The sequence below is a fragment of the Schistocerca gregaria genome, chromosome 5 (assembly GCF_023897955.1).
Source record: "Schistocerca gregaria isolate iqSchGreg1 chromosome 5, iqSchGreg1.2, whole genome shotgun sequence".
NCBI classification, from domain to species: Eukaryota; Metazoa; Arthropoda; class Insecta; order Orthoptera; family Acrididae; genus Schistocerca; species Schistocerca gregaria.
The window spans coordinates 257,921,532-257,946,048 of NC_064924.1; positions in this window are offsets into that span (position 1 = coordinate 257,921,532).

Here is a 24,517-nt window from a genome sequence, read left to right on the forward strand (position 1 = left end):
TTTGCCTTTTCTTAATCTTTCTTCTAAGATAAGTCGTAAGGTCAGTATTGCCTCACGTGTTCCTACGGAATGCTGCTACTAAACCAAAACTCAACTGTTAACATGTGACATCAGTGCTCAAATGACTGTCTCCTCTCCTCTGCTCGAGACCAACAGATAAATCTGGCAGGCATTTTCTCAGAGCACCTCTCACTCCTCTCTGTGCGGCGTAGCATCTCAGTCATGGTTGTGCCCGCATGGCTAAGTGATTCAAACCCTACGTGTGCGATTTCAGACATCTTAAACAAGGAAAATTCCTACGCGAGCTACTGAACGTATACAAAGTTGAGCAGAACGAATGATGAAACATCTCACGAATATGCTGAAGAAATTGAACTGCCAGACGCTTGATAATTACCTCGCAGAGAGGTATTCAAGCTACCGTTCTTGCAACACTCAGTACCTGAAGGGAACGGGAAGAAACCCTAATAGCTACAAGGTACAACGGGAAGTGTCCTCTGCTATACCACTCGTAGCGGTTTGTAGAGCGTGGGTGTAAATATACATGGGGGGACGGTCAAAAACATGGAAATAAAAAAAAATCGTTATCGCATCTGTTTCGGTGTAGAAAAAGCAGTTTCATTCCAAAAAGCATCCAGCCGTCTTCCAAAAAGCATGCAGCTGTCTCACAATGAATAAATAGTATATAGTTATTATATGGTTTATAAGGAATCTTATACCATCCTTCCTGCAAAATTGAGTAGCGATGATAGATGTAGATAGGGATACACACCTTCTGTGCAAAGTAGACCACAAATCTCAATAATGTTTAGATTTGGTGACTACGGTGGCCAGGGTGGTAATTCATCATCGTGCTCACAAAATTAGTCCTGGACGATGCGTGTTGTATGAACAGAACATGGTATCACAAATGAGTAACAACTTTATAACAAAGGGTGGAAATGATCAGACAAAATGGTCACACAATCCTTGTCAATAATACGACCTTCCAGAGTGACCATGTTACCGAATGAATATCAGGATGTTTCACTCTGCATCGTAGGCCTGGAGTGACATACGGCAAACTTTATAATTCCGATAGAAGCTGGAAACAGTCTGACATAACCCTCATCCGAGCAAATGACTTTCTTCCATGTCCCCGCAGTCCATGTTTTGTGGCTTCGGCACCATGTTCTACCGAAATAGGCACTTCCATCACTGACGTGTGGATTCAGAATTCCAGCTCGCCACAGAGTGCAGCTGCGTTAGTGTTATTTTCGTACTGAATGGGCTCCAGAGTACGACATTCAGTTCTGTATGAATTTAGCACCGATCGTCTCCTATTTTTCGTAGTAGTCCTCTACAGTGAGCATTTGTCACGAACATAAACCACACCTTTTCGTCCAAGTTGTGACTTAGCCGATGAAGTTTCCGCATATTTTGGTTCCGCTATTTTGTTTAGAGAAACACCCGCCGTACGAGCACCACTCGTCGCTGTACAGAATAATCTTCCAAGTACGACTCACATTTGTAACGTATGGAGGGCATTGAAAAGGTGCCTTTCGTGATAAAATACAACCGCGAAACCAGCAGGCTTGAATAGCACGCGTAGTTATGTTCAAGTACGCATTTCTCGAGGTTTTTGTCCAACTTCTTTAGACCTAAGTTCTAAAGATTTAGCACACATATAGCTCAAACAACTTTCACCTGTCTGAAACCAAACAACGCTCTTCAAACAATCGTACTTACTTTCCAGCTCTATTCCCTCGCAGATTTTCTGTAGGAATCAGAATTAAACCACAAATTATTCCCTGATATTCGAGCGCTAACAGCGATTTACATAAAGTTACGCAGAAGACTAGTTGTTAGTGCTTTCTACCGGGAACTTCGTGAGCATTTTATTTCACTGTTCTACATATGTCACTGATCATTAATAAATGCCAGGATTTTTCAATTGCATTAACATGTATCTGTACAAAAAGTTCAATGGAAATGAGCGTTTGGCATCACTGACCGGGAGGCCCCTTACGGGGCAGGTGCAGCCGCCTTCGTGCAGGCCTTATTACATTCGACGCCACATTGGGCAACCTGCGCACCGGATGGGAATGAAGTGATGAAGAAAACAACACAACACCCAGTCCCTGAGAGGAGAAAGTCCCCTACCCAGTCGGGAATCGAACCCGGGTCAATCCGTCACGCTCACCACTCAGGTATCGGGGCGCACACAAAAAGTTCAATGCATACGTATCAACTACTGAAGTTTGCGAAGGAGAGCCGCTAATCACTCGCTGAATCTAGACCGTCAAGGATTTCTAGTACATCCCGCCGCAAGGCCAGCGAATAATTACACAACTGTTCTCGTTAGGCTCTGGAAACAAACTGCCGTTGCGGCAGACGAGTCGATACCAGCCTCCTTCAGGAAGCACTCACCGTTATGGCGTGTGGTTAACCTATTTATCCTCTACATGCACATTTACTTTTCACACTCCCTGTCGTGGCAATTCATATCAAATTATATCGATTGTAACGGAAACTTTGAAGAGAATAAAAAGAGAAATTAAGAAAGAAACAATAAAAACTCGAGGAAAAAATCTGATATGTTAAGGGATAAAAGAATATTGCAATATGATCTCTATACGAACTCTAATGAAATCAAAATGGCAATTAAAATTTGTGAAGAATAGCAGGTTAGTCACAAACAATACACGAGGCATTAACGGTGCTTCCGCGACGAAGGTAAAAAGAGAAGAGAAACGACTGTGTGCAAGATGTTTCAGAATGATAACCAAAACGTTTGAAATATTAGATTCTTTCATGACCAAGGAAAAATGAAAGAAACATTTTGTTTTAAAATAATAGGAAAAACGTTTGAAATATTGTAAGACGTACTCCGGAAAACAAAATTTGAGTAGCTACCTATGACCGGACACGTCACAATATGTCATCCTACAATGGCGTTTACTGTTCTCAAATTCAAAGTAAGTTAAATGTGTCTAAAACTTCAGTATATATTAACTGATGACACCACCAAATTATCAGTTGACTTGGCTATGGCTTCATAAACCACAGTCCATTGCTATGTACTCTGAAAAAGCCAAATAAATTCTTGTGTGTATGATATGAAACTAATATCACACCAGTATTTTAATAATGATTCCATAGCACAGTTTCTGCAGTACGAAAAATCTCCTTTTAACTGAAATGATAGAAATGTGAGAAAAGTCTTCGCAGAAACACTACACTGTCTGAAGCTGCATTAAATTTTTTTGCACTATTTAATGTATTTGCATACTGATGGCGAAGGAAAACACACACAAAAACAGAATGCGTTTCTTTATTGTGACTACCGCTGCTATCCGGAGCAGCACTTGACCGACCCAGAGAGTGTTTCCCCCAACAAAAAGCTGCAGAAGTTCTTAAAACTAAACGCCATCAGTTCCTTCTCGGTGAGTGGTTTTTCACAATAGGTGAAGTTGGATGAAGTTAACACAGCCTATGCTGAAAATAGATCATAATTCTGCGGCTGCTGTATGGAAAATAGTGTAAATTTTTAGTAGAAATACAGTTGAAACTGCTTCAGCGACTTCCTTCCTTCCCATGGTAATACTGCTCACCCAACAGTGGAAAGTCAAAGCTGATTTGTGCCTTAATTCACACTCTATTTCTTTCAAATACCTGTCTAAGACTGGTATATAGTTAAAATTTGCAAAAGTGATGACTGCAGCACATAACCTGCCAATTCCTGCACACTCCTCACCTTGAAATTAAATAAAACACAGGTGTAATCGCTCCATCGTGGACGCTATTCCTATAACATCACCTAAGGGCCTCTCTGCTGTTGCAGTAAAACACTGCCATGTTCTCACTAGCTACTCTTCACGAAAAAACTTTTTCGCAGTTATCACTGATACATTTAACGCTGCCTTCACTGTAAAGCGAGATTTAAATAATTCTAATGGTCGAAACGGAATACATTTTAATAATAAAGTAACACGGCTGACTGGTTGTCTGCACCTTTGAACAAACGTTGCGGACACTGTACTCGGCTACGTGAAGAAAATATAAAGAGCGAAAGACTTAGAGATCAAAATATTGAAAGAAAGCAGTTGTTGGAACGGATTGAGTATGTGTAGCAGGAAATATGAGACAAATTTAGGCACAAGAAGGTCCTAGAAACCGATTTTAGAGAGCGCATAAAGCATATGCAACATCCACATCTACGTCCACACTCCGCAAGCCACCTGACGTTGTGTGACGGAGGGGACTTTGAGTACAACTATATGTTCTCCCATCTATTCCAGTCTCGTATTGTTCGTGTAAAGGAAGATTGTCGGTATGCCTCTGTGTGGGCTCTAATCTCTCTGATTTTATCCTCATGGTCTCTTTGTGAGATATACGTAGGAGGAGCAATATACTGCTTGACTCCTCAATGAAGGTATGTTCTCGAAACTTGAACAAAAGCCCGTACCGAGCTACTGAGCGTCTCTCCTACAGAGTCTTCCACTGGAGATTATCTATAATCTCCGTAATGGTTTCGCGATTACTAAATGATCCTGTAAGGAAGCTCGCTGCTCTCCGTTGGATCTTCTCCATCTCTTGTATCAAGCCTATCTCGTACGGATCCCTCACTGGTGAGCAATATTGAAGCAGTTTGCGAACAACTGTTCTTTGTTTTCGGATTTCCTTAGGTTTCTTCCAATGAATCTCAGTCTGGCATCTGATTTAACGACGATCAACTTTATATGATCATTCCATTTTAAATCAGTCCTGATGCCTACTACCAGATAATTTATGGAATTAACTGCTTCCAGTTGCTGTCCTGCTATATTGTAACTTTATGTTTGACTTCTGTTTAAGACAATGTTACTACTAATATATATATATATATATATATATATATATATATATATATATATATATATATATATATATATATATATATAGCACCGATGATGGCTGTTAATCAGTTGAAATCGATTTTCAAAAATAAAAATAAAGAAAGCATGATTTTGCGATTGGTTGTGCTTATTTGGTAATGAAATGATAAAGGATCTTTCTTTCATGTATTCGCAGCACATTACACTTGTCCACATTGAGATTCAGTTGCCATTCCCTGCACCGTTCGTCAATTCGTTGCAGATCCTCCTGCATTTCAGTACAATTTTCCATTGTTAGAACCTCTCGATATACTACAGCATCATCCGCAAAATGCCTCAGTGACTTCCGATGTCATCGACAAGGTCATTTATGTATATTGTGAATAGCAACGGTCTACGACACTCCCCTGCGGCGCACCTGACATCACTCTTACTTCGGTAGACTTCTCTCCATTGCGAATGACATGCTGCGTTCTGTTATCTAGGAACTCATCAATCCAATCACACAATTGGTCTCATAGTCCATATGCTCTTACTTTGTTCATTAACCGACTGTGGGTAACTGTATCGAACTCCTTGCGGAAGTCAAGAAACACAACATCTGCCTGGGAATGCCTGCCAATGGCCCTCTGAGTCTCGTGGACGAATAGGGCGAGCTGGGTTTCACGCGATCGTCTTTTTCTAAACAATTCTGATTCCTACAGACTAGATTTCTAGTCTCCAGAAAAGTCATTATACTCGAACATAATACGTGTTCGAAAATTCTACAACTGATCGACGTTAGAGATATAGGTCTATAGTTCTGCACATCTGTTCGACGTCCCTTCTTGAAAACGGGGATGACCTGTGCCCTTTTACAATTCTTTGGAACGCTACGCTCTTCTAGAGCTCTTCTTCAGGGATAGGTTCTTATTCTTCGTCACCGGCCGTGGTGTGCTTACGCTCCACCGGTACAAAAGAAGCACTCGGCACAAAAGCTGGTGTCCATGTGATGATATAGAAAAAAATTCAAGGCTGTTACGTTTTAGTACAACGATTAAAATGAGACTTACGATACGGATAAGCCATTCCTCCAAATCAGACCCACCAAATCCTACGATATTGTGGAGTATGTCATACAAATGCATTATAACTAACGTGTCTTAGAAGAAAAACTGCATTTATACAAGGAGGCGATTAAAAAGTTTCCGTTCGAAGGCCATACACAGAATCACCTTGTCTTGCTGAGTGAAGAATTACGTAACTGTCTGCTGCACATCCTCGTCCGACGGGAAACGTCGACCTTTGAAGGCCTTTTTCAAGGGATCTAAGGCGCGGCAGTCGCATGAGGAGCGGTCAGGAATATTGGGAGAATGTTCGAGTGTCTACCACTTGAGTTGACGTACCTTCCGCATCACGACATTTGCGATATGGGGACGCCCATTACAATGAAGCAACACTGAACTTGGCGCGCAACTCCACAAAAATAGTTTTTGACTGATATTCTGCCCCATTCACATTCTTCATTCTCTGGTGGATGTCTATCGGTGTTTGTTCTTCAGCAGCCAAGAAAGAACAATAGCACCTTTGTGCAGTTTGTACGCATTAGATAACGATGTCGTCATAGTTCGCCTTTCCACATTTACCGCACACATTTAGGAAAGATACGAATGCCACGCTATTCCCATCCCTACATGTCGGAGCAACCACCTCAAACAGAAACATATGGTTCGCCCCTTAAACTTCAGTGATGTTCAATTTCTGGTTGGTAAAGATCGGATGACTCTCCATCATTTGCAAGGCACACATGAAACGAGAAATCGCTGTGCATCGACACTTAGAAACAGAAATGGGTGAGCCTAAGTCAAAAAGGAAACGAATGACACACCCATAACGCCAGCATACACGGTAAGCAAAGAGCCCAATCGATAACTATAGATAACCAAAGCCAGAAGTTATCAATACAGAAATATTAAGTCACAAGAAGTAGCGATATGGAGTAGCGTTCACATGTCTCTGTGGTGATGGATCAGGTAGATGGCAGGCAAAATTTAAACAAAACGATAGGCTTCTAATTGCAGCTCAACAGTTTTTTCAATAACTCTGTAAGTACATCCCAGAATCTCTGTATTGTTAACTTCAAAAAATTGAGTTTAAAAACATGCTCTAACATTTACCCTATGGAATATAACGACACAGTGACAGTGACGTACGCTTCTATTTACTTCAATGATGTTATTAATGAAGCTGTTGAAGTTAAACAACAAGAGGCCTTATGACTAGTTCTGGAGGTTTTTGCCTAAATTGTGGCTGAAAGTCTGCTCCCTCCCTGGTTAAACAATGGTGCGCCGAGTTAGCGTTACTTACTCACTCATTATTAACTAACAACTGACTTTCGATAACGTCAGGCGTTGGTTAACTATAGTTGTGTGGTAGTGCTAGATCATTACAGTGGGCACTGCCTATCTTCAATACGCCGTCTCAATCAACTTCAAATTGATGTAGACCGACCCACCGAGGATTTAAGGTGTCACGTACTCCGATCTTTATTTTTCTTCATGCCTTGAAAATGATGTGATGTTCAGCTGAAGATACATTGGCGGTTGCTGAGAACGTTACCTGATAGCATTCCTGTAAGCTATTCGAACATTCCATCTAAGTAACTTTGATCTCAAATTTAACCTAAGAATTGGTCAACAAATTGTGAAAGGAAATGAGTACTTACGTCCTAATACTAATTTTACGGAAGCAATCGGGCAATTAATCTGAAGTCTGTGGTGGTGTCGGAGGATTAAGCTTCTTTCTGTAAACTACAAGTTTATCTAGTAATGGCGTTACAGTCTCTAGGAAGCAGCACCACCAGTGTAAACACAGAGACGAGCTGCTTTTGAACGTCCCTGAAACAGAGACAAGAAGAACAGCAACATGCCGTCTCGTTTGCAGTTTGCGGGCAACACTACGTGCATGAACAGCACAAGTCTCAGGGCGCATCAAGCGTTAAGTGGAGAATGCGAGACAAGAACAGAACCAGTTTCATTAGCAGTCTCCTCCCACACTTATACTGACCCCTGTGAATCCGAGGTCACTGTTTTAAATGTATGAATGGTCAGGTAAAAGACGGTAAGTAACCGTTTGACCAACTTCTTTACTCCAGAATTACGAACTTCATCATATAAAGGAACGCACCTAACGCTTTAGTTGTTACACAGAAAGGAAAAAAAAATGTTCTTGTAGTTAAAATCTTGCTGAATATTTCCTCCACAGCTTCGATGTCTGTAACAGTGTATAACGACTCGTCAATGTTTAATGTTTTTACTAGAAATCTCGAAGCATTCTTGATCGACTTTCTTCAGAGTTTTACACTTTATTCTCATAACATTCGGACTGAGAAGGGCTTCACACTTTTTCTCATTATCTTTAAAAACATACTGTTTGAACAGGAAACGTTGTTAGCAAAAATCACGAGAAGCTCTTTACAGATTTGCTTCAAAGTTGACAAGTTCGGACGGACGCCAGTAACGATTTCTCTTTTTTTAAATTCATGATATATAAATGCGCGTATAATAATTCTTAAAGAGGAAAGCTGAACCAAAAAAATCTCGTAATACTCTTGACATTTTCTTCAGATATTACACGATACTCTAAAAGATACTCGGACGGGCATAGGTAAAATATAATCTTAATATATGCGAAGTGTAAATATGTATATAATAACATGTAAGGAGGAAAGTTGTCAAATTTTGACTCAGATTTTTTCACGACAATTGCATCTCTCTCCGATTGCCCCTATGGCCTTCTCAGTATAGGACTTAAAGCAGTTCCATTGAATATGGTAAATATCTCGTTTATGGAACACGAAGCTAATTTCCACCATATTCCAAAAAAAAAAACTTCCCCCGAAACCACAACCGCCGGCTACGCTACAGATCAATTGGTCTTGTAAATCAATTTATTTATGAAAATACAAAGTACAGTCACCAACAAATTTAACATATTCACATGCACCTTTACCCTTAATCGAAATAAACACAGATTCATTTACAGACACTTTCCTCTTATTACGAGTATACAACACAAGTGCAGAGGGCGACATATATGCCGATTTACCAAAATCTTTATTAGCAAGTTCAGCAATATAAAAAATACGATAGGCAATTATGTCTCTGTCCACAAAACTTTCTAGTCCCGCTTTTGAAGGTGCAATACTTTGCTGGCAAATGGTAGTTATGCCTTTGAAGGCGGAATGTAGCCAAGATGCTCATTCTATAGGTATTACATGAAGATGACGACAAGGTACGATGGCGAAATATTGTGTTTCGAAAGGGACTGCACGTGGTTAGACACCGAACAACAATACAAACTGCTGATTCGTTGGGAAAGTCGATCACAAATCAGATTCCTCTACTGGGAGAAGATGCATCATTGACTTAGGAAGCTAGATAAACTTCGCTACAGGAATGATCGTCTTTCAGGTCTCTCACCTCCCTGATGAGGTGAGTATAATACCAACATTCGCGAAGACTGCCAACCATATGAAATCCGTGGCCGCCTACCGATTCTCGAGAAGCGCTAGTCTGTCACTTATAAGGGCAGGGATCAGGTACACACGTCGGTGACTGGATACAACACCTTAGAAATTACTCGCACTAGACTCAGGGATGGCTTGTTTACTCTTGCCTGATTCTTGAGAGTGGGCTGTCGCCGTTTCTTGGGCTCATGAGTATCGACCTCGACACAGTGCCACTACCAGACCAGTATCCGAGTTCGAACGTCTGGCAACGATAGAACTCAGCCGCAAGAAGAGCAACAACGACGAACCCTAATGAGCATCCCGGGAAAACAGGCTGATGACGCGGAAACATCAGTTCTCTAAAACACCGAATGCTGTACATGTAGCGAACTTCAACAGTGGTATAGTCCATGTAATTTCCTCCCTTCCTAGCGATGACGCGGAAGAAAAACCTCGAGGGACGTTCCGCGAGCTCACTATAGTCGTCGCAGCGAGGACAGACATGGCGAAAGTGAAAAGAGGTGCCATTCGAGAACTGCGAAACGACCCTGAAATATACATTCTATCTGCGATAAAAAGGAAGTGCCACAGTAATTCTACCCGGTCTGAGTGCAACCGTAAAATCTAGGACCTACTCGAGGTTCCAGCATAGAGACCCGACCAACAGAGTGAAGAAGAATACTGCTGAGCTCCTGCGCAAATCGCTGCGAAGGAAATCTCAACAACCTTCGACCCCTAGTTGCTGCCACACCAAAGCTCTCTGGTTTAGAAAGAGTTCACAAGCGGGATATTCCTCTACACCATACTGTAAGCAAGAGAGCGACACAAACTTACCTGCTGGCCAAACATTTAACGGAAATATTAAGGCCCTACGTCGGTAAATGTCATCGCCACATCAGGACCTCTGGACATTTCATTAAACAAGTGCAAGAGCTACGCCTCTGTGACGAGGGCCTTGATGTGGTGTCCCTCTTCATCAGAACACTGCAAGCTGACCAAAGAGAAGTTCAATCCGACAAGACTACCCTATTCGAATTTGTCCTCACATCAGCCATCTCTCTCTTCAATGACTACTGTTATGAAGAAACGGATTACATCGCCATGGTGTGTCATCTGTCACCAGTTGTGGCAAGCGCTGCACTGGTAACAGCTGCACTATAAATAGCTGCACTGAAGCCCAGCTTTTTCAGTTATGTCGATAATTCATTTGTGGTGTGGCCACACGGGAGTGAAAGACATCACGAATTCCTCCATCGTCTGGATTCTTTGCATCCCAGTATCAAATTCACCATGGAAGTGAAAGAGAGTGACAAACTCCCCTTTCTGGCCTTCTTAGTGAAGCGCAAAACGAACGGCGCTATAGCGCGCAGTCTGTACAGGAAAGCCAATGACACTGTTCTGTATCTCCATGCTGCCACTCGGCTTCATCCAACACAGCGTGAGGGTGTGCTACGTACACTCCTACAAGGGGTTCGCGTAGTATCAGACGAAGAAAGCCTACCGAGGGAGCTTAACCACCTTAAGAACGTTTTCAGGAAGAACAGAGAAAAATCGAATTAGCTTTCAGGCGAAAGAACAAGTCCAGCAGACGGAAAAGACGAATACAAAAAAATGGCACTAAACACTATGGGACTTAACATCTGAGGTCATCAGTCCCCTAGTCTTAGAAGTACGTAAACCTAACTAACATAAGAACATCACATACATCCATTCATGAGGCAGGATTCGTACCTGCGACGGTAGCAGTAGCGTGGTTCGTGACTGAAGCGCCTAAAGCCACTAGGCCACAGAGGAGGGTGACGAATAGGAAATGGAAAAGGTCTGTCTGCCATACGCCGGCAAAATTCCGGTAGTTGGCTCGGCATAACGCTAAATGCGTTTTCCACCCACGTCCTAAAACGCATGCCCTATTAGGCGCTGTGAAAAATGACTTGAGCTTCATAAACCAGGAGTTTACCGTATTCCATGAACATTTAATAAGGCGTACAGCGGGGAGGCCGTACAGACAATTTAAGAGAGATGCAAGGAACACAGAAAACACACCGAACTTAAGCAAACTACAAATTCTGTGGTTACAGTACACTGCATGGCTATAGGGGATATGAAGAAAAAAAACTGCTAAGATAGACCTCGTCGATTTGCGATTGTGTTCTGAAGGAGTCTGTTGAAGTACGAATGACTGACGGGCTGATGAGCAGAGGCAATGGGTTCACTTTTTAGCAAAGCCTCGGAACCAGCGATGAGCCAACTAAAACCCCAGGGTTGACCGAGAGTATCTTCCGCATCCAACGCATGCCACAGTAGTACTGAAGGACCAGAGTTCTCACGCAGTTTCCGGCAGAGCAATTCTCCCCCCCCCCCCCCTCCCCGCCACCCACGACTCCAGCCGTGGCGTGCGGCCGGCAGTAGAAAAAGGAGTGGGGAACGATAAGACTATAGATGAGGCAGGATGTAGCAAAGACTCTGAAAATGACGGCAAGGTACACTGTCGAAATACCATGTTACGAAAGAGACTGAAACCGGATAGACACCCGACAACCCTATAATCAACCCATAAGCTGTTTTGAATGCCTACGGTTTTCCTACACAGGATTACGAATGCTAAAGGTGTTGAGTTTTTGGTGTCCCCATATTGTGTTCTCTCGCTGTAATTCGAAACATCTTTATTGAAAGCCGACAACGACAAACGATGCTGGAGTTCTTCTTCGGAATTTCGAGGATCCTTCTGAAGGATCAACGCCTTCGTGTTTAGATCGACAAATTAGGAAGACAAAATGGAGCACGATGTTCGCTATACAGAGTTCGGTCAAATTCGCAGGCAGTAAGACTCTTCAGTTCTGCGTGTTTAAAGCTTCATGGCCACAAACGATATCGTAGAACACCTGTGCTTCACTACTGCCATTTTTCTTTGGACGTACAGCCTTTTCTAATCCAACACAGCTTAACGTTGGCTAAAACAGATATCTTTCTATGTGGTGATTGAAAGATGATCAGCACCTTATACTATCGGATATGAAAAACATCTGTTGCAGTAGGATACACTGCACAGACAGTATCACAACTCACATGAATGGGAACAGCACTGATCACCACCAGCGAATATCTGATGTTTCGGCAGTGACTTGGAGGACGAACGTGGGTCCAACACGGTAAGTGATGTGGAGAAATAATAGTAAAGTTTTTCAATTTAAATACATGATTCTGCTATGGGATAAGTAATGATCGTGAAAAAGAATGCGGATTTTGATCTACTGAAGTTTTGTCGTAAATTCGGAAATAACCTTGTTGGCACTCTGCACACATGGTGTGTCCTCATGTACTGTTCTTTCTTGACTTCTAGTGGCAGTACCCTTAGATGCAGTCTCTGTCACATTCTGCATAGAATTAGTGGCTTAGGTACGGCATGACAGACCGTAGGTCCCATCGAACAAAAGATCGTATCAAGTATTAGAAAGTTTCACAAATAGCCAGTCAGATCTTCGTAAGATCTGGCGGAGAGACTGACAGTTTGTTGACAACTGTCATACAGTCACTACACACAAAGCAGAAAGTTATATAATCATTCGCAATTAATAATATTCTGCTCAACAGTGCGGTGCAAAATCTTGTGGGGTAAATAAAATAATAGAACCATCACGTAGACTCAGTTGTAGGTACAGCATGTGGCTGACTTTGGTTCACTGGTAGACACTGTGAATTTCCAAACAATTTACAAATGAAACTGCTCACAAAAGCCTCGTGCGCCTTATTCTAGAATACTGCTAAAGCATATGAGAACCATAGAAAGTTATACTAACGCAGGTTATTGGACAAACAGTACCGGTGTTTCACGAGAATGTTATCAAAAACATGAAATCTAAATAAATAAAGTAATGTGAAATATGAGTACCATGACAGAGACAAAACCATAAGGGGCTCTGATACCATTCCAGAACAAATTCACATCCATACAAACACTATAAATGTATGCACATATTATGTATGTGTATTTCACATCTCCTCCTAAAGCAGTGCACCGATATCCACCAGTCTTGGTACACACACAATTTACAGTCTGGAAAGAATTACTGTGATCATTACAATCCACCACCTATCAAAGAGACAGTGGTAGGAGCCAACGACTTGGGGAAATCCCTTCTTTAGTCAAGCAGTATCTGAGAATGGGAGTATTTAGAGATTTACAACAGACTTTACACATATTTCCAAAACGTCACGAAACTTTATCCCACTGACGACCCACACATCATTATGAAGGGATAAAAGTTTATAGCTTCCTCCGTTTTCTGTGTTCATGCAGTAACACTAACAGATGAAGCATAACATTTGAATATATTACAGCTTGGCTACTAACTCTGTTCGACACACATTTGGCAGACAATGTCAACATGTGGCGCTTAGTGTACATAGAGAAATTTATCATTGTACAGCAAATAGTGCAGGAGATATGACATCATAAACATAAATATGTACGCGAAACAGCCGCATCATTCGTGATGTTTTACTTTTATTCTTCCTCACTATTAATTCTATTCAGATTATATTTCTCAGACCGTAGCCACATATAGAACTGGATGTACCTCGAAAACTATATCATTGTACAGCATATAGTTCAGGGGATGCGACGTCATAAACATTGAAACGGAAAGCCAAAATCGCTTGGATAGAGGTGGAATTTGTGTAGAAATACCCACGAAATATGTGAAACATATGTGAAATATACTTCACATGTGTGTATGTGGCAAACCCAACAGTAAAAAGGTCATCCTAAATTCAAGGAACGATTTCAATCAAATTTGGGCACATTTGTGGTACAATAAAGAAAGAAATACTGTAGGGGTAAGACCCATCATCCTCCTGTTGGGTTGAGTGTAATAACGTGGTGAGAGAAGACAGGACGAGGAGATAGGCAGACAGCGAGGGGTAGTCACAGATACGAGGAGGATATGGACACAGACAGTTAAGCAGGAAATAGATGATGAAAGGGAAGTGGAGGGGATGGAAAGAGAAAGGAAAGAGGAGGGGGTGGGGAGAGATAGGAAAGGCGAGGAGATGAAATGAGTGAGGGGAGGATATTCTCAGACAGGGGGGAGAGCAGTGGATGGACAGACATAAGTGAAGGAGGAGATGGAGTTAGAGGGGAGGCGGAGATGGACAAGGAGTGGGGGAAGGAGTCGATGGAAAACAGGCAGAGAAAGGAGGAGGTTTGACCTTGAGAATGGTGGGGGTGTGGAGGAGAGAAGGGATGGAAGAAGGATATGCAGTAACAGAGACTAGAATAAATACACAACTACGCAACAGTGGGTGATCAGTAAATTTATATATCCTAGAGAACACTATTCACTCTGTTTCCCACTCTACCTAGCCCTCTTCCTTAGAATTTACCTTAAAACTGCTGTTCCTCTTAAATATCGCTTGTCCAGTATCCATTCTTCGTGTTAAACTTCCGAATGAGTACTTTAGTCGATACATATTAGTACAGATGCGTAATATGCTCAGGAATATATACACACTAAAAAAACGAGAACAACGACGTATTACAAAGGAATTATTCTACTGAGATTGAAGTTGATGGATGTGATGTACAAACAAAATCAGCTTCACAAATCGAGTAAGTCAGTATCTCGTTGGTACATCTTTTACCCTTGAGAGATATCGAGCCCAGTTCTGCACAATGGGCGCATTAGAACGACAAATCTTAGGCAGTTCGAAGGTCCTACCCAAATGCTCCATACGTTCTGAACCGGCGATAGTTCCAGCGATTTTGTTGGCCAAGGAAGACAGTGAGAAAGACGAAGATGGGCACTAGAAACTCTCACTGTTTTCAGGCTCGCACTATCGTTCTGCAACATAGATCCAGAGAGGCTGGTAATGAAGGGCAACAAAACGAACATGACACAGATATTATCGATACAAAGCCTTCCTGCATGAAAGCCACTCAGCTCTTCCACTTCCGTAATTTCTCTCCCAATTCTAGTTTTAAGTATCTTACCAAACAATATTGATACAGAGGTGAGAATTGTTATGACCGGATAATTTGCGTGGGCATTATTGCTTCGGTTTTCAAATAGATTTGCGATGAGCCCTTCTTTAAACTCGTCAAGCATTTCCTCTGCACTTAGTTTTCCAAGACGTTCAGATAACACGTATGGCCCGACCACTGACAGTTCCAAATAGCCACCTCCGGGTCCTGGTGCCTTGCAGTTTTTGAATTGCTTTACTGCATGTTCTACTGTTGTTGTTGTTATCTCCTGGATTTCTGTTCCTTTCCTGCGAACGAAAATATATCGAAATTCTGATTCATCTCCTTTCAGTAGTTCTTCATAGTATGCCTTCCATGTGACTAGGCTTATCAGCTGTAAGTTTACACTATTTCTGTCAGTTGCTCTAGCTATTTTATCACTTTTCATGATTCTTTGGACTTTGAACTCCCTATATTGTTATCAATTTATTCACATTTAAGGTGTCACATAGCGTTTTTTGCTCTAATTACTGATTTTCTTACTCTCCCTTATGTGTTACATTCATACTTCTACAATCACCTAATAGTGTAGTTGATAAAGTTTTACTCCATTACTCTTACATTTTTTGCCACCTGCTACTTCTCTGAAAGGTGACCAAAAGTGCACACCGAAGTGTATGCTAGTAATCAAATGCACGTTATGGTCCTCAGTGAACTCTGAAGTCGTCAACTTTGTATGATTACTTTCTTTCCCTACAACTTTAAAAAATTATAGATTTAATTTACTTAAAGGCTGTATTCAGGTATATTTATAGATCTCTTTGTGTTGAAAAAAGCTTTTTCCTATATTAAGACTGTACTGTATTCACATTTCTAGCAGTGTCTCTCTGTTATCACTTACAGTATCCTCACCAAAGTAGCCTACAACCATGCGAGCATCTTCACCCTTCAAAATCAGGTTTCTCAGATCAATCTTCTCTGTGACAGTAGTTCTGTAAGATTTTTTCGTTGACAAGTTGCTTCTCGTCCCATCATATCCCACATGTGCTCGATTAATGACAAGTCCATGGATCGTACTTCCAAAGGAAATTGCTATATGTTTCGCAATAGTTCATGGGTTGGGCCTGGGCGACCATTATCCTGTTGGAACAACACATCGAATTACTGTCGAAAGGGTTCAACAACATTTTGCACGTTCCGAGCACTCTTTAGCGTTCTCAACAAAGACAACGAAAGGGAACGAGAGATGAAGCTTACCACACCTTAGACCATAAGGTCTCATGTGGGGGCAGTGTGTCTTGGACGATTGCACTATACGATCAACGCTCAACATGCCTAGAACGTATGCGCAAGTGACCATCACTCGCATGCAGGCAGAATCGGCTTTCACTGCTGAAGATCACAGCACTCCATTCTATCTTCAAGTGATGCTCCGATGGCACCTGTCGACCCTTGCATGTCGATCCGGTGGCGTGACTGGAAGACAGCTTAGAAGTGTGGCTGCCTGTAGTCGCACTCCTAGTAGTTGACACCACTGGGCTCACAAGGTCTATCATCGGTGCTGTAGTACCTGTAAGACCTCTCCCTGCTGCCGTTAAGTACGACAATTCTGGTTCGTTTCTGTGCTCCGTGGATATCCAGAACCTCGTCTAGTTATGTGAGAATGTTCACGTGACCATTTATTCCAGCATCATTAATCAACTCACACAGCATGTTAAATGAAAGCATCGCTCCACCACTCGCAAGGCCGCAATATAATAACTTCCAACCACCATCATTTGACCGTAGGAAGCATTAGTGCGTCTCTTTGGCATGGTGACTTGTTTGCTTCACCTGCACACTGATCCTTCTGGCTGTGAATATTCCATAATAAAGGGTAGCCACAGGTGGCGCTCTGGTAGCTATTCCATTACGCTAATCTGTTGGCGGGGGACGTTAAAACCATTATCAGTAGATCTGATACTCCACTGGTGGCATATGCCGTCATCGGATCAGAATCTAAGTCGTCTTTCCAAGTGTACTAATTCGTTTACGGCAGTATATATTTATATCACAACACAAATATGGTTGTGGGACACAAGCGAAAGTTGTTATGCTTGTTTCTACATCTGAAAGATGATGCTTATTCAGATATCTTTCCTGTTGCATAAGAGTGAGAAGGCCGATCAGGTTTGCTCTAAATGTACGCTGTAACGGTCGTGAGCGTTTGTTACCTTTAAGATAGGGCCTGGTGAATTGATGTTAGTCAAGAATGCCATCAAGCAAAAAGGACACTATTATCAAGTTCTCGCTGTCTTTCGAGACGTCCGCTTAATAGGCTCACGTAAAGCTAGATGTTTCTTCTGCTATACACATGGCAGGAATGTGGCCACTGTGCAAGAATGCTGGCTTAGTTGTGGTGACCAGAATGTACGTCTGCAAGAAGACGATAATCTGGAACGACAACCTTCGTGTTCGACGTATGACTCTGGCGCATTGTACTGCATCTGCAGCAGCAACTTGAGCAGCATTCGTACCACTTGGACACAACGTAATGTTACAGACGGTTAACAGCAAGGGAAGCTTCGGGCCAGATGCCCTGGGAGGTGCATACCACTTGCCCTAAACTACCATTATTTTCGATTTCAGTGGTGTTCAGCGAGAGCTCAGTGAGGGCCAGGCTTGATGTCTGTTGTGTTCCCAGCTGAAAAATGTTCTACCTCGGCGCCAGTGATGGTCGTGATTTTGTTTGAACGACATCAATTGACGGCCTGTAACCCACCTGTCTGAGTGCTAGACAGCATGAGGAATGCCCTGGGAAGCGATTTTGTATGACGGCAGCATCACTCTCGTTGCCATCCAACGCTCCCTAATTGTATATTTGTACATCAGTCTGGTGATCTGACCTGTTGTACTGCCATTGCCTCAAATGGTTCAAATGGCTCTGAGCAATATGCGACTTAACTTCTGAGGTCATCAGTCGCCTAGAACTTAGAACTAATTAAACCTAACTAACGTAAGGTCATCACACACATCCATGCCCGAGGCAGGATTTGAACTTGCGACCGTAGCGTTCGCTCGGCTCCAGACTGTAGCGCCTAGAACCGCACGGCCACTCCGGCCGGCTGTACTGCCGTTAATCAACAGAATTCCAAGGGAGCGTTTCCAACAGGATGAAACTCGTCCACATACCGCTACTGTGGGGTGCCATGAAGGAGCCTTCCCGAAGATTGCGACAGCAAGATAGAAACGAGAACCGCAGTCGGGCGCACCCCGGGCAACGTTTATCTATCAGCGGCTAATCCTTCAACAACCGGAACGGACTTCTGAAAAAGTGAAGACCTATAAGACCCTACCCAAACGGCCTTTCCTAAGGCCACTTGTGACGAAGTCGATAAACATTGATGGAATATCGAGAGACAAAGAAGTTTTATTATCTGACTTGTGTAAAGAATATCAATGTGATTTCCTCCTGATTCTAGGAAAACAATACCACGAGGATGCAGAACACATTATAGTACGGGACTGTCTGAGGACGCAAAGCCACTACCTTAACGGTGACGCCACAAAGTCAAATGATAAATTTACTAACGTCACGGCAAAGCAAGTCGCCACTACACTCCTTATGAATTGCAAAGCCCACGGCAGAAAGTACCAGGAACCATTCGCACGTGATCCGGCAGACGAAAATCGTCACCTCAAGGCACCATTTACAATGTCAGAATTTACTGCAGCCATTTCCAGCTTGAATATTAACAGAGCTCCTGGTATCGGTGAACTTGAGCAAATTAAAAAATTTGGTAGTAATACCGTACAGTGGCTGCTAGATTTGATAAACGCATGTGTAGAAAGGCACAATATTCCAAAGATGTGGAGGAAAGCCCGAGTGGTTGCACTTCTGAAACCAGGAAAAGTACTCTGATAATCCAAAAAACTTCCGACCTGTGTCTCTTTTATGTCACTGGTTAAAGATCTTGGACGCCTGACGCTAAGTGGCATAGAAAGCGTCTTGGAACAACAGATCATCCCACAACAGGCAGGTTTCCGATCTGGCAAATCGTACTGCGGTCAAGTCCTGAACATGACCCAACATATCGAGGATGGGTTTGAGAGGAAAGAGAGCGCGGGAGTGGTATTCATAGACCTTTCAGCTGCATATGATACTGTAAACCATCGGAGGCTCCATAGGAAAGTATATAATGTGACAAGAGATTACCATTTAACATCACTGATTGGTATTTGCCTGCATAATAGGGGATTTTTTGTCTGTCTCCTGGGAAAGAAGAGCAGGTGCAGAAATCAGAGGAATGGCCTACCTCAGGGAAGCGTCCTCGCCCCAGCTCTGTATAATATATATACAAATGATCAACCAGTGCAAAACATTACGCGCCAACTTATGTATGCCGATGACACTGCAGTTGCAGCCCTAGATAAAAATTTTATGGATGTAGAAGAGAAATTAACCAGTACCTCTCCCAGTATCATGAGGCAAACCACCTAAGGTCGAATCCTTCCAAGACGCAGGTCTGTGCATTCCATTTAAAGAACAGGGAGGCAAATCGCGAATTAAATGTAATATGGAGAGGTGAACGTCTCGAGCATTGTAAAACGCCCAAATATCTTGGTGTCACGTTGGATCGCACGCTGACCTATAAACATCATTGAAATGCCACAAGGAAAAAGGTCTCAACTAGAAACAACATCATCAGGAAACTAACAGCGGATCTTGGAGTGCAGATCCAAAAGTCCTGAGAACTTCATTCCTTTCGCTCAGTGTGTCAGCCGCAGAATGCGCTGCTCCAGTGTGGTCTGCATCAACACACGCGAGAAACGTTAATGTCACGGTGAATGAAGTGGCACGGATTGTTACCTGATGCTTGAGGCCAACCCCAGTGCACAAGATGTACTTAATCATGGGGATCGCACCACCCAACATACGACGTGACATCGATGCCGAAGCCTAAAAAAAAAAAGCAAGCAAAGGGCATACGTCACCCTTTATATGGACGCCAGCCTGCTCACCAACGGCTTTGTTCGAGGAAGAGTTTCCTGTCACGTATCCGAGCCCGGAAAGGGTCGGCTGCAGAGAATCGTTTGAAAAGGTGGGAAATCGACGTGAGAAACCCACACAAAGATGTAAAAGAAGAACTGGCGTCTGGTGGAGACCTACCATACACAGTCTGGAGAACCCTAAACCGTACGATGGTAAAAGTGCCAAAGTGCAAGACAAACCTGCAGCAATGGGGTTTCCTAAAAGAGAATGAGAACACTCTCTGTCTGTGTGGTTCTGTCCAGGATCCTCAACACATGCTTATCTGGCCATATTTAGACCAGCCCTGCACAATGAATGACTTGTGGGAGGAAAATGACAAAGCCATATTGGTTGCTGATTTTTAGAAGTCTGAAGTCTAGTTCTGGACACGGAAAGTAAGTACCGCTATAGTAATCCAGCATGCTCTACCGAGAGTGGACATGTTGTCTGTGCCTGCTGGTTAACCAGATCAGTCGATCACATATGGGCCATCATCAGACAACAACTCCAGCTTCATCCATAATCAGCATTAACAGTCCCTGTATTGAAAGGTTAAGTGCCATAGTCATGAACTCCATTCCACAAATTGATATCTGGCACCTGCACAACACAATACAAGCGCATTTGCTTTCATGCCTTCAACAGTCTAAACGTTAAACCTATTACTAATGTACCACTATCTCACAGTTGCCTTGATTTATCTAGAGCTTATATTAACCTGTGATCTTGCTGTTATATACATACCTAGACAAAAATATTTCTGATACTTCATTGCTCAACGTTAATTGCTTTTTGGTATTGTGATTTTTCCCGTCAGTGTATATATACTTCGCTTTTTCCCATTGCTTCATTATTACTACTGCTATAGTTAAAATACACTCCTGGAAATTGAAATAAAAACACCGTGAATTCATTGTCCCAGGAAGGGGAAACTTTATTGACACATTCCTGGGGTCAGATACATCACATGATCACACTGACAAAACCACAGGCATATAGACACAGGCAACAGAGCATGCACAATGTCGGCACTAGTACAGTGTATATCCACCTTTCGCAGCAATGCAGGCTGCTATTCTCCCATGGAGACGATCGTAGAGATGCTGGATGTAGTCCTGTGGAACGGCTTGCCACGCCATTTCCACCTGGCGTCTCAGTTGGACCAGCGTTCGTGCTGGACGTGCAGACCGCGTGAGACGACGCTTCATCCAGTCCCAAACATGCTCAATGGGGGACAGATCCGGAGATCTTGCTGGCCAGGGTAGTTGACTTACACCTTCCAGAGCACGTTGGGTGGCACGGGATACATACGGGCGTGCATTGTCCTGTTGGAACGGCAAGTTCCCTTGCCGGTCTAGGAATGGTAGAACGATGGGTTCGATGACGGTTTGGATGTACCGTGCACTATTCAGTGTCCCCTCGACGATCACCAGAGGTGTTCGGCCAGTGTAGGAGATCGCTCCCCACACCATGATGCCGGGTGTTGGCCCTGTGTGCCTCAGTCGTATGCAGTCCTGATTGTGGCGCTCACCTGCACGGCGCCAAACACGCATACGACCATCATTGGCACCAAGGCAGAAGCGACTCTCATCGCTGAAGGCGACACGTCTCCATTCGTCCCTCCATTCACGCCTGTCGCGACACCACTGGAGGCGGGCTGCACGATGTTGGGGCGTGAGCGGAAGACGGCCTAACGGTGTGCGGGACCGTAGCCCAGCTTCATGGAGACGGTTGCGAATGGTCCTCGCCGATACCCCAGGAGCAACAGTGTCCCTAATTTGCTGGGAAGTGGCGGTTTGGTCCCCTACGGCACTGCGTAGGATCCTACGGTCTTGGCGTGCATCCGTGCGTCGTTGCGGTCCGGTCCCAGGTCGACGGGCACGTGCACCTTCCGCCGACCACTGGCGACAACATCGATGTACTATGGAGACCTTACGCCCCACGTGTTGAGCAATTCGGCGGTACGTCCATCCGGCCTCCCGCATGCCCACTATACGCCTTCGCTCAAAGTCCGTCAACTGCACATACGGTTCACGTCCACGCTGTCGCGGCATGGTACCAGTGTTAAAGACTGCGATGGAGCTCCGTATGCCACGGCAAACTGGCTGACACTGACGGCGGCGGTGCACAAATGCTGCGCAGCTAGCGCCATTCGACGGCCAACACCGCGGTTCCTGGAGTGTCTGCTGTGCCGTGCGTGTGATCATTGCTTGTACAGCCCTCTCGCAGTGTCCGGAGCAAGTATGGTGGGTCTGACACACGGGTGTCAATGTGTTCTTTTTTCCATTTCCAGGAGTGTATCATTTTTTTCAGTTGCTAAGCTGAGAAATAACGTCGTAACAACTACAAGGGAAAATATAAAACCATGACCTATTATAAAAATAGAGAGAAAAGGCATGAAGGAACAGTAAATAAATAAGTAAACGAAGATATTGACAGATAAATATATCAACACAATTTTTAAGTGCCGCAGCTTGCCCAACTTCTGCATTGCATAGTGCAACACACTCTCTCAAATAAGCGCATACGGTGCTAATTAAATATTTCTGTCACTCGAACTGATTTTCAAAAACCACACCTTCTCTCTATCCACAACGGACACTGATCACGCGATCACAGCGTGCAGAATATTCCTCATACACATCCAATGTGGGATGTGGGACGTGGGTTCCTGTCCTACTACGGTAGTTCTAGGGAGTCCTACAAGTTTTTGGACGTTAGTCCACATGTTTAGTGGACAGAGTGACACTGACACACAAGCAAGTGGCGTCTATCATAACTAACCTTTCGAAGTTTCAATCCGATCTTTGGACATTTCACTCTCTCAAAATAAATGACGAGAAAATAATTTGAGTTTACAAGGCATATACACGAGTTATTTTAGGAGAATATGTCTCCTGACTGTATTATGTGACAGAAATGGAGAAAACTGTAACCTGGACACTTTGTGATAAAATATGGCCATAATAATGACAGATGTCAATTTATTTACATCCAGTATATTGGATGGCAATGCGCAGCAGCTTATTATGATTGAATAAAATTACAGAGCTGCACTGATATTGGTCTTTATTTAAATGGTGACCAGCTACGGACATTCGCAGCACTGGACAGTCGTACGCAAATAGTATCTTGCATTAAGCCACGTATCAAGCATGTGAGCAACGTACACATGCTATGACAGAAATTACCTGGATGGTTCGATAATTCACTAAGAAGGTCAGAAACTGGCCACCATTGAAATAAATATAAACCTCAGTGTAAATTTGACCCTTTTTATAATTTTATTGCATCTCGCTTTATTGGGAGCATATTTTGGCGAATTGAAACCATTGCTTTGCACAATGTATTTGTCACAGATCTCCAGACAACGAACATTTTTCGTAACACCACAAATTACTGAAGTAAATAGCAAGGTGTGCTTCCTTAGCGATAACTTTATTTAGAAGAAACGATGGCTTGTAAAAGTACATAAAAACCGATAGAGGTACCTTATAATTTTCAGAATCAAGTTTCAAATTTCAGTCAAGTTTCATCGAAGAAAATGCTATGGTCCCTAACTCCATTCCCTTCCACGTTCTTCAACGGCCATGTAACAAAATTAGACTAATTACCACATAGTTTAGTGGGCGAGTCATAACCCACTCTAACAAGGCAGAAAATAATTCCTTTACTTTTCACTAAAATTTACACTTACATATTTTCCCATCAACAATACATAAAATACGAAATCTTGGTCGCTGTACACTTAAGAATAAAAACGAAAATTTCTGTCGCCCTTGACAAAAAAATTTCAGTTAAAAATCGATCCTCGCACTTACATCAATCTTTGTTCGTACATTGGGATAAGTCTAGAACAGGTATTACTATGTACCTATTTGCTTTACGAAGTACTGCCTCAGAACGATCCTTTATTGTGGTGTCTGGAGATTTTACACATACCTGGCCAACAATGTTTCATCATATTAACACACATATTGTCCTGGATATTATTCTATTATTCCTGTACGTAATTTTTTGCTGTTAATAGAGAACAATTTATTTACCTTGTCGCATGGAACACAAAGATCATCTCACCGCCATCCACGCAGATGGAATTTGCTGAGCACGATTCAACTATGGCTACTCTCACATAGCATGTTTTCCGTTATCTCTGATAAAATAACATTAGTGGAATTATGGATGAGAACGGTATTGTCAAT